This window comes from Solanum dulcamara, chromosome 9, assembly GCF_947179165.1.
Source record: "Solanum dulcamara chromosome 9, daSolDulc1.2, whole genome shotgun sequence".
NCBI lineage: Eukaryota > Viridiplantae > Streptophyta > Magnoliopsida > Solanales > Solanaceae > Solanum > Solanum dulcamara.
Genome location: NC_077245.1, coordinates 50,043,770 through 50,054,982, shown reverse-complemented (window position 1 = coordinate 50,054,982; position 11,213 = coordinate 50,043,770). Strand labels below are relative to the sequence as shown.

The 11,213-nt window shown below is 38.7% G+C and overlaps 1 pseudogene; it reads left to right on the top strand.

Moving 5' to 3' along the window:
- The first annotated feature begins 1,407 nt into the window (after positions 1 to 1,407).
- Positions 1,408 to 1,525, top strand: LOC129904745 (5S ribosomal RNA; annotated as a pseudogene).
- Positions 1,526 to 11,213: the final 9,688 nt, after the last annotated feature.

Here is an 11,213-nt window from a genome sequence, read left to right as displayed (position 1 = left end):
CCCTTTAGAACATTCGTCCTCGAATGTTAAACTAAACTTCCTTTAAAACTTTATGCAGACTGTAGGGAGATTCTTTATTATTACCATAACACCTACTTTCATCCAAGTACTTAATATACGAGTTTCAGGAGTTGGGGTTACCTATAGACGTCGGAAATAGGTACGAATACTTGTGTTTCCTGTCCTCTTCAATTTCCCAGGTCATCCCTTTTCTGGTTTTTGTTTTGTCACCATACCTTGACGGAAATCACGTCCTAGTTCACAACCTTTTAATTTGCCGATCCAAGATGACGATAGGTTGTTCTTCACAGGATAACTCTTCTATGACATCGATATCATTTATGGGATATACTCTGAGTAGATCACTAGTACATTTGTGATGTATCCGTATTAGACGTACTGGGCGTATGGTTTCCAAATCAGGTGGTGAGTTCAACTTACAGGCAACTTTGTCCACCTTACGAGTAACTTGATACGATTTAATGTATTTGAGGCTAAGTTTCCTTTTCTTGCCGAATCTTATTACTCTCTTCCTGGGTGATCCTGCTACGAACACCTAATCATCAGTTTGAACTCTGACTGTCACTGTCGACTATCTGTATATTATTTCTGCCGACTCTGGGCTGCTGGTCAATAGCTCGCTCAATCATGCCTGGGCCTACTGGCTTAGTCTTTCTAACATCGACCAACCAATAGGAGACTTACACATCCTGTCCTACTAGTCTTATACGGGGCCATTTGGCAACTTGATAAGTGATTGATAACTATCTCAGCTACCTTCGAAGTCAACAACACCAGCTCGCGACATATCGTCTAGTGTTTAAGTGGTATGCTTAACCTATTTACCATTTTTGAGGTTGTAAGGTGGTACTAAGACTTACCTGTGTTCCTGATCTCTTCTTAAATTGATCCCAGATGTTAATTATAACTGGGGGAACCTCATAGAGTTTGACTACCTCCTTGACCTATAACTTTACCTAGTTTCAGCTGCATAGGTGGTCTTAATTGAAATCAAATGGGCTAATTCGTTATCCTACTCACAATAACCCGTATAGTACCCTACTCTCGCAGAGTATAAAAAAGCTTCGTAATGAAGTTGATAATTTGGGATTCCTTAGCCTCGTATAGTCCTTCTCAACTCCTTTCAAAACTTTAGCTGGCACTCACCCTTTTGGGTTTTGTTTTTCAACCTTAGAGTTGGCTTTCATAATCTTTCTGTGCTCCGTCTATTATTACCTGATATAATTCTGAAGGAATTTGGCATATAAGTCCGCCATCGGTTAGTAATCAGCTAATCCTTCTTGTTTTTCTTAACCCCTTTTTACAACTCCCTTAACGTATCTTGTAATACTTTGGGTACATAGTCTCATGTCGTTTCCTTTCCGCTAGTTCAGACTCTTCTATCTCGCACGATCATACAAGCACTAACGCACTAAATTCCATCTAAATTTTGAAGTTAAGCGTGCTTGGGCGAGAGTAATACTGGGATGGGTGACCTCCTTGGGAAGTCCTCATGTCACATTCCATTGTACTCCTTGCAATAATGTGTAAAGAACTCAACTCACCCCAAGATTTACCTCAGCATCGTCTTACTATTCTACATGTTTCGCCTTGCCCTTTCCTCTATTATCTTGCAACCAGTATAGGGGTAGATCTTTAGTTCCACCATGACCATGTCCTTCTTTGGTCATTTGATTTAACTTCTCCTATTATATTTACCCCTTTTCGTATGCACCCATTTATTAGTGTTGGCTACTGAGTAGTGCTAAAGTTCTTTCATATAGTGACCTTTAGAGACGCTTTGAGCTCTGTCTATCATTAGCTGGCATAATTTTGAAGGAATTTGATATATGAGCTCGCTAACCCTATAGTAACTAGCTAGTTCCTCCCGTCTTATTTAAATCATTTAATAATTTTCCTTACCCCCGCTTGTAACCTTTTAGACACATTTTCGTGTCATTCTTTACCTTTACAAGAATATGAGAGAATACATGAAATAACTTAGCGTTGTCTCGTTCGTCCCATCTTGTCGCACTTCTTTCTTTTCCCTTGTTCATTCTTTGCTCATGTCATCTCCTACCATAGGAGGCTTTCTATTCCTTTTCCTTGGTTATTTATCTATCGCAACATCATTTGCGACCAACTCTATAGCTAGTATTTGGCTTTTGACCTAGCATACTATCATTATCCTTTGTAGTGTCTCTTGAGTTATTCAATATCCGTTCATCGCTATACTCTTTTGCTTTTTTATGCACAACCACCTTTTAATATTAAATCATCCATTCTGACTTCTATCCAATTATTGGTGACTTCTAGACCTTCCTAACTTGGTTCAACTAGGGATCCTGTTGACGTTTAGACATCCATCTTAAATATGTTGCCATATCAATTGCCTCCACCTTACCCTTGCAATTTTCTCATTGGCTTCCCCCCTTTAGAGGGTACTTACACCTTTATCTGCTTATACCTTGCTCTGTGTCTTTATGTCCAATCTTAAATTCGTTCAATTTCTTTCCCCAATCTACTTGGTACTGTGTCATGTCCCCGTGTTTCTGTATATTTTATAACCTGATTATTCGTATACTGAACCTTGACTAAATCACGAAGCAACGAGAACCTTTCCATACATAGTGCGACACCTCATCTATTAATCTATACGTGAGTAATGAGACCCATGGAATAAATCGTCTAAGGCCACATTCTACTTATCTTTAGGAAAGGTTAATCCACACTTATAGCCATTCTGATTTTAAATAGGCAACACTTATCTCCTGGTGATGATTGTCCAAGGTTCTCTCGGGGTAGTAGCTTTATCCCAACCTATATCCTTTGTTTCTTGGGGTGAATGTAAGTTGCACCATTTATTCCTTTATACCTTATGCCCTTTGCCCTTACTGTGTACCCAACACAGGCTTTTAGCTTAGTCAGCACATACCAAGTGCGCCTTACTAGCGGTCTTACTTTATCCCCATATTGTTGTACCATACCTTTAAATTTATACTTACAAATCCCCCTTTTAGTTCATACTCATATTCAGTTCATAACTTCTCTCTAGGGTGCTTCTGTTAGAATTTCTTTCTCTAATTAGTCAGTGGAGAATTATTAAACTGCTATTATAGAACACTTTCCAATCACCGTTAAAAGAAAACTAGAATCCCTTAAACATCACAGTACTTCTTAACACTTGACCCACATGGTCTCCCTCTGAGTTTATCCTCGAGTCGTGAACAACTTATCTAGTTTATAACTTAGGGTTGAGGGCATGGTACTTTTCAACAAAAATGAGACCCAATCGTTGGACATTTGCCCTTCTTAGTTGGTCCCACCCTCAATATCTCCCAAGTTGTCTTATTAGTACTTCATATCAATCACGATTCTATTTCCCTTGTCTTAATCATACCGTTACTTATTTTACTAATAGCCAATCACAGGTTATCCGTGTATATCAAGTCAGTCGATGCCTTAATACATCATTCTATCCAAGTCTACCAATCTTCCCTAACTCATCTCCCTAGGGTCCTAAGTCCTTTCCAACTTTGGTTTACCACATCAATATCGACCTCCTAGTTCCCATCGCCATCAATTCAGTATTTAACTTCTTTCTCGAGGTCAACCATACTCATGGTTTATCCAAATTGCATCCTTGTTGAGGGAATGACCTTTCAAGACATACTGCATCCTTGTATCTCATTCTCTTTTTATTTTACGAAAATTCAGGCAAAGTTTCCTCTATATTTCTTACTATCCCACAACCTACACGCAGAAAATACCAACAATGCCTCACAGGACCAATATATATATATATATATATATATATATATATATATATATATATATATACGTATCATATCACAGCTGCACAGGGCTTTTAATGTCATCTCATATCGCAGCCACACAGGGCGTTCAATATCAACAATAATATAGAAATAATGGACTTACCTCGTATGTCCAACTTCAAACTGCATCTATTGCACTTCTTATCTACTTTTCCCTTCATTTTTTGACTTCACATTTCAATCATATATCTATACCTTACCCAACAGATATCTCCCATGCCTTTACTTACCTACGTGCTTTATAACTGCCCATGTCGTCAAATACTTTCTTCTATTGATGTCGTCCTTCTACTAAAAGCCAAGGTTAGTATAAGAAGGTTTTCTATGACTCAGATCTATAGCACGATCTGAGATATGAAAGGAATGTAACATTCTAAATGTCCTGTAGCTTCCTGTTTATAGATGTGGCATGCAACACATCGATAATCAAGACTCTAATAGACACGGTCTGTAGACAATCCAAGGACGAACTGCTATGATACCACTTCTGTCACAACCCAACCCCATAGGCCGCGACTGGGGTCCGACCTAGACCCCTGTAACTAAATTTATCAGTTGTGGTCAAGTTGAATTATAGACACGTAATGCATATACATCCAGTGTAGTCAAACCAGACTACAAATAACATGATATGTATATGAGAATCTCCATGGGTCATAACATTTTGTATATCTGTAGCCTCTTTTATTCGTATCATGACATGAAAGGGCATACAAACCAACAAGGCTGCCATAACATAACAACACGTACAATACATAATATAGACCCAGCTGAATCAAACTGACTTATACAACCCACATATACATGTATGCAAACCTCTAAAAATATTAATGACAATATATGCGTGATAGGGCCCCCACCGTACCCCTGAATAGACAAAACAATTTTATACATCAGTGGTCAGTACCAAAAACTAGGCTCCAAAATAATAGAGCCTCTTCCAGCTAAGCTGAGCGGAATCCTAAGCTGACGGACTCCCAAAACCTGTATCAGTACCTGCAGGCATGAAACGCAGCCCCCCGAAGAAAAGGGGGTCAGTACGACATATGTACTGAGTATGTAAAACATAACATAGCCTAACTGGGACATGGAAGTAGGGGACAAATATATCGTAAAAATAACCTCGATACCTATACTCTGTAAGTTATAAAAACATGCATGTTCAAATTATACCACATAGCCGGCCCTATTAGGGATCCGGTGAATACATCTGTAAATCCATCATAGACCCAGTCCCATCACCACCATATTACAACACATTATATATATATATATATATATATATATATATATATACGTAACCCGACCTTCTAGTGAGGGGCGTGTACAATGCAATGGAATTGAGCACGAATCTGATAACCGGCCCGGGACTCGGAGAAGAAATGTTACAGTATACACGAGTAGAGTAGTAAGTAACCATATGCAATTTAAATCATTATTAGGGACTCGACAAAATAAGAAAGTTAAGCTTTTGCCTGAGGAACTGAGTAGTAGTGTAATCATCTCGAGTGTCCTCCAAATGCCATTATGGGTTATATCAATTCTAATCTCGTGGACCCTAGACATGTATTAACATAGGGCCAAATCGTTTATGGAATCAGAAAAACTTAGTACCATATAGTCTTTATGGCTTGGAGCCCGTACATTTATTATCTCCTTAATACATAGAAGTTTCCACGGAGATAGCTCAACTACTATAAGAGTTCAGTATTCAGAAGTAAATAGCATATCTAACTTACAACTAAGACATGCCAAAAAGAAAGAGAATAAGCTCTGTATAGTCTGTACTTTCCTTTAGGTGATCATCACACACATATTTCGTATCCGACCCATCATGGTGATCAGTGAATGATTATGGCATCATAATCTTATTTTCATACCAAGTAACTATCAAGAGAAAAGAGAGGTAGATTTACACACAATACTTTTTAACACGTAGAAGTCCTAACAGGCAATACTCAATTCTTGTAGGAGTTCCAATACTAAGCACTGGACAGGGATTATGAGGCGTACTTAGAGTTTTAGGAATGGAATTATACCCTCATTTCACATATAATTTACTTAAGGCTAAGACATGCCAAAAGGAAAGAAAGACAACTTTACATACTTATGACAAAAACATGCCAAGATAAAGCTTCACATACCTCTTATGAGTTACACTTTATCCCGTTCGCCTCGCCTTCCTTTGAACCTATTCAACATGGAAGTAATACGAATATCAACCACTCTTGACTTTCCAGCATCTTAAGTTTCACCTTAGTATTCATGGAATTTATTTCCTTGTTCGTCTCCTCGACTAGTTCCTTAATTAGCTAAGGCGTTAACGAAAATCGGGCAGCACTGTCATAACCTAACCCCGTAGGCCGTGAATGGGTTCCAACCTAGACCCTGTGTACGTATTTGTCAACTATAGTCAAACTAGACTATGTATAATGTGATACTGCTCACAAAAGCCTCAATGGGTTATAACGTTTTCATGTACATGTAGCCTCCTTCATTCGTATCGTATCATGAAAAGGCAAGAAAGCCGACAAGGCTGCCATAATGTAAAAACATTTACAATACCCCATATAGGCACAACCGAAATAAACTCATAAATAACCCACATATATATGTCTACAGACCTCTAAGAATAAGAATGACAACATATGGCGGGACAGGGCCTCCGCCGTAACTCCAGAAAGAGGGGGTCAGTACAACATATGTACTAAGTATTTCAGCTATAAAACATCATAAAGAGGGCACAACTAACATAAGGATGCAGAGGATGAGCATAACATTCATAAAACTATAGTACCTACATGTTACAAAATAGAGTCGTGTACCCTCATTAACCGTGTACTCGGCCCGCTCGGGGGCTTAGTGGTGCAAATACATCATCTATCATGATAGGCATATATATGCTATAAGCACTGTGGAATGTACAGCCCGATCCATGTATATAGCAACTACCTTCCGAGGAACGATGGCTCGATCCACATATCGTATAATAATAATAGTAATGCTGAGGAACGACGACCTGATCCATATGTCACATGATGATGCCGAGGTACGACGGCCTGATCCGTATAATGCATAATAATGCTGAGGTACGACGACCCAATCCATAAATAGAACAATATACCGTGGAACGTATAGCTTGATCCTTACATAGCAAAATGTGCCGAGGTACGTTCGGCCCAATCCATATATATCATAATGCATATACATGCACGTAAAACTCTATAACATATCAAACATCTCTTAGATATCACCATAAAGCATGTTCAAGAGCCCCTAGGTATAGGAGCTTACACATCCTAACACTATTCAATCTATAGGAGGCTTAAGGGTCGTAGTTCAACTACTTCAAGGCCCTTATCATTCCAAAGTGAGTACAAGTCCTGAGTTACATACAGAATCTATAAATGGGACTGTCTCTAACTCATATTATACATCGTTTCACTTACATTAAGCCATTTCCAGAAAAGGAAGTGATAGGCTTCACATGTACTAATTTTAGTCATGTAGAAGACTTACAAGTCCATAACTCAACTATCACAGGATTTCTAATATCGAGAAGTGAATAAGAGCCTTAGCTCACACTCAGAGTTTTAAGAGTGGAATAACTTCAAACTTCATATACATAATACTTACATCTAAGTCATTCCAAAAGAGAGGAAGAATAACTTTACATACACTACTTTTCAGCATATAGAAGACTTGAGGAATGGAAGCTTAACTACTTTAAGAGTCTTAACATTCAAAAGTGAACATGAATTATGAATCATGAATCATGTTCAGAGCTAATGAATAGAATTACCCCAGGCTTCATACACATATCATTTGTCACTTAAATCTAAGACATTCCCAAAAGAAAAGAAAGAATAGGCTTTACATACTTATGCCAAAATATGCCAAAAGAAGGAAATGTTAGCTTTACATACCTCTTATCGATTGCTTTTAACCCGGCTTGTCTCGTCGTCCTATGAACCTATTTAACACGAAGGTAATACTAATATTAGTAACCTTTGACTTTCCAGCTTCTAATTCCACAACCAAGCACCCCTAGGAACCAACTCCTTATTTGCCTTTCTCGACTAGTCTTGACTAGTCTATTAACTAGTTAAGAAGTTAACAGAATTCGGGCAGCATCTCCTCTATAACTCACCCTATCCGAACTTCCAATCACATATTCAATTAGTAAAGCCAACCAAAAACAACAATCATCAGACAACACACAATTATACCACTTCGATATTACACAAAACAAACTCCAAACAACTCGCTTAAAACTATGATACCAAAATAGGGTTTTTAATCTTTATTTCATAAAATATTTAATCATACGCAACGGAGGGTCGTATGGATGAAACTTGAAGATCCCACACCTCTATTAAAATACTTTTAGGCCTTCCAACACATCACCACACTCCCTACAGCCGCAGCACCACAAGTGCAACGCCTTACTCGACTTTAATTTAACTATAGCGACTCCAATTTAGTTTATTTCGAACGTCAATCATCCCTATGAACTTTTCATATTTACAGCCACTTAAAAGACTTATATTAAACTCCATAACAACATCAAAACCTCCAAATTGAAGGGAAAGACCTTACCTTATTCAAAACATGTCAAAACTAGCCTCGGAAGTTCCTTATTGCGCTGAAAATTAGCGGACTGTTTGGGGCTGTTTGTGTCACGATTTTGCTGCCCCAAATAGAATTTTATCATTATTAAACACCTCTATATCACCGTAGGATACCTTAAATAATTAATTCACGGAACAAAACTTGTAGGACTCACCTTAATCTTAGCCAAAACCGTGGCTGCCTCTAGCTTTCTCTCTAAGTTCTCTTTTAATTCTAAGTGTAAAATGGCTGAAGAATGACTTCTTATTCATCTTATACATATATATATATATACCACATTAGAAGGTGCCACATGGAATATCTCTAGGGGTGACACATGGCAGTTCCCCTAGGGCGCCACCTCAACCCATGCAACCAATCCGAAGCTGCCACATGGCAGCAAGGGACCCACCCCAAATAGGTGTGTCTCCTACTTGGTCCAAGTAGGTGCATCACCTACTTAGTCAAAGTAGGTGCATCACCTTCTTTCTTCTTAGTAGGTGCTACGCCTCCTTCCGCCTCTCCCGTGGGTTCGTAATCTTGCCGTACTTTAGGAGCCTATGTAATCCTTGCTACGTAAGTTCAACATGTACTCCAGTAGCTTAGTTATGTAAGACGTCCAAGTTGGTAGCTTACGTAAGTAAGTCGAGTCCTACGACTTGTTATTTTGGCCTCCAACTCATTTTAAATTCTTATAGACCTATTTCCAACCTTCAATCTTACGGGGCGTCACGTCCTCCCTTCTTTAGAGTTATTTAATCATATTATAGATAATTTGGGTAACGGGACAACTTTCAAGAAGCTTAAGAAGACGTTTTGAAGCATAAAGGTACGGGGTATAACATCCTTCCCCCCTTTAGAACATTCGTCCTCGAATATTAACTAGCCTCATAAGGTCTTACAAGTGCTTCAAGATTTCTCTGTATTTCGTACTCTCTCAAACCTGCACGCAGAAAATACCAACAGTGCCTCCAAGGGCCAACACACATAAAGATACATATATACGTATGATATCACGTCATATCGCAAGCTCACAGGGCGTCCAATATCAACAATAGTATAAACTGATGGACTTACCTCATATGTCCAACTCAAACTGCACCTGTTTAGACTTTCCATCTACTTTTCCTTTCCATTTGAAACTTTACATGTAAATCGTATTTCAATACCTTACTTGGCACCTATCTTTCGTGCCTTGCTTACCTGCGTGCTGTGTAACTTTCGATATCATCAGTCACCTTCTTTTATCAATGTTGTCCTTCTGCTGAAACCAGAGATTAGTATAAAAAGGTTTCCTATGACTCGGATCTATAGCACGAGCTTAGATATAAAAGAAAAGAAAAATCCTAAATGCCCTGTAGCCTCTTATGTATAGATGTGGCACGCAATACATCAATAATCAAGACTTTACTTGACACAGTCTATAGACACTCTAAGGACAAACTACTCTGATACCACTTCTGTCACAACCTAACCCCGTAGGCCGCAACTGGGTTCCGACCTGGACCCTCGTGTACCTATCTGTCAACTATAGTCATACTGGAGTATGTATAATATGATACTCTCACAAAAACCACAATGGGTTAAAACTTTTTCATGTACATGTAGCCTCCTTCATTCGTATCGTATCATGAAAGGGCAAGCAGACCGACAAAGCTGCCATAACATAAAAATATTTACAACACGTCGTATAGGCACAACCGAAATAAACTCATAAACAGCCCACATACATATGTCTACATACCTCTAAGAATAGGAATGGCAAGATATGACGGGATAGGCCCCCCACCGCACCTCCAAAAAGAGGGGGTCAGTACGACATATGTACTGAGTATGTAAAGTATAAAACATCAGAAAGAGGGCACAACTAACATAAGGATGTAAAGGATGAGCATAATATTCATAAAACAACAGTACCTGCATCTTACAAAATAGAGTCGTGTACCCTCATTAACCCTGTACTCAGCCCGCTCGAGGGATCAGTGGTGAAAACATATCATCTATCATGATAGGGATATATATGCTATTAGCACTATAGAACGTATAGCCCGATCCATGTATATAGCAAGTACCTATCGAGGAACGACAGCCCGATCCACATATCGTATAATAATGCTGAGGAACGATCGCTCGATCCATATGTCACATGATGATGTTGAGGTACGATGGCCCGATACGTATGATGCATAATAATGCCGACGTACAACGGTCCAATCCGTAAATAGAACAACATGCCGTGGAACATACGACTCGATCCTTACATAGCAAAATGTTCCAAGGTACGTTTGGCCCTATCCATATATATCATAATGCATATACGTGCACGTAAAACTCTATAACATATCAAACATCCCTTAGATATCACCATAAAGCATGTTCAAGAGCCCCTAGGTATAGGAGCTTACACATCCCAACACTATTCAACCTATAGGAGGCTTAAGGTTCGTAGTTCAACTACTTCAGGGCCCTTATCATTCCAAAGTGAGTACAAGTCCTGAGTTACATCTAGAATCTATAAATGGGACTGTCTCTAACTCATATTATACATCATTTCACTTACATTAAGCCATTTCCAGAAAAGGAAGTGATAGGCTTCATGTGTACTAATTTTAGTCATGTAGAAGACTTACAAGTCCATAACTCAACTATCATAGGATTTCTAATATCGAGAAGTGAATAAGAGCCTTAGCTCACACTCAGAGTTTTAAGAGTGGAATAACTTCAAACTTCAAACTTCATATACATAATACTTACATCTAAGTCATG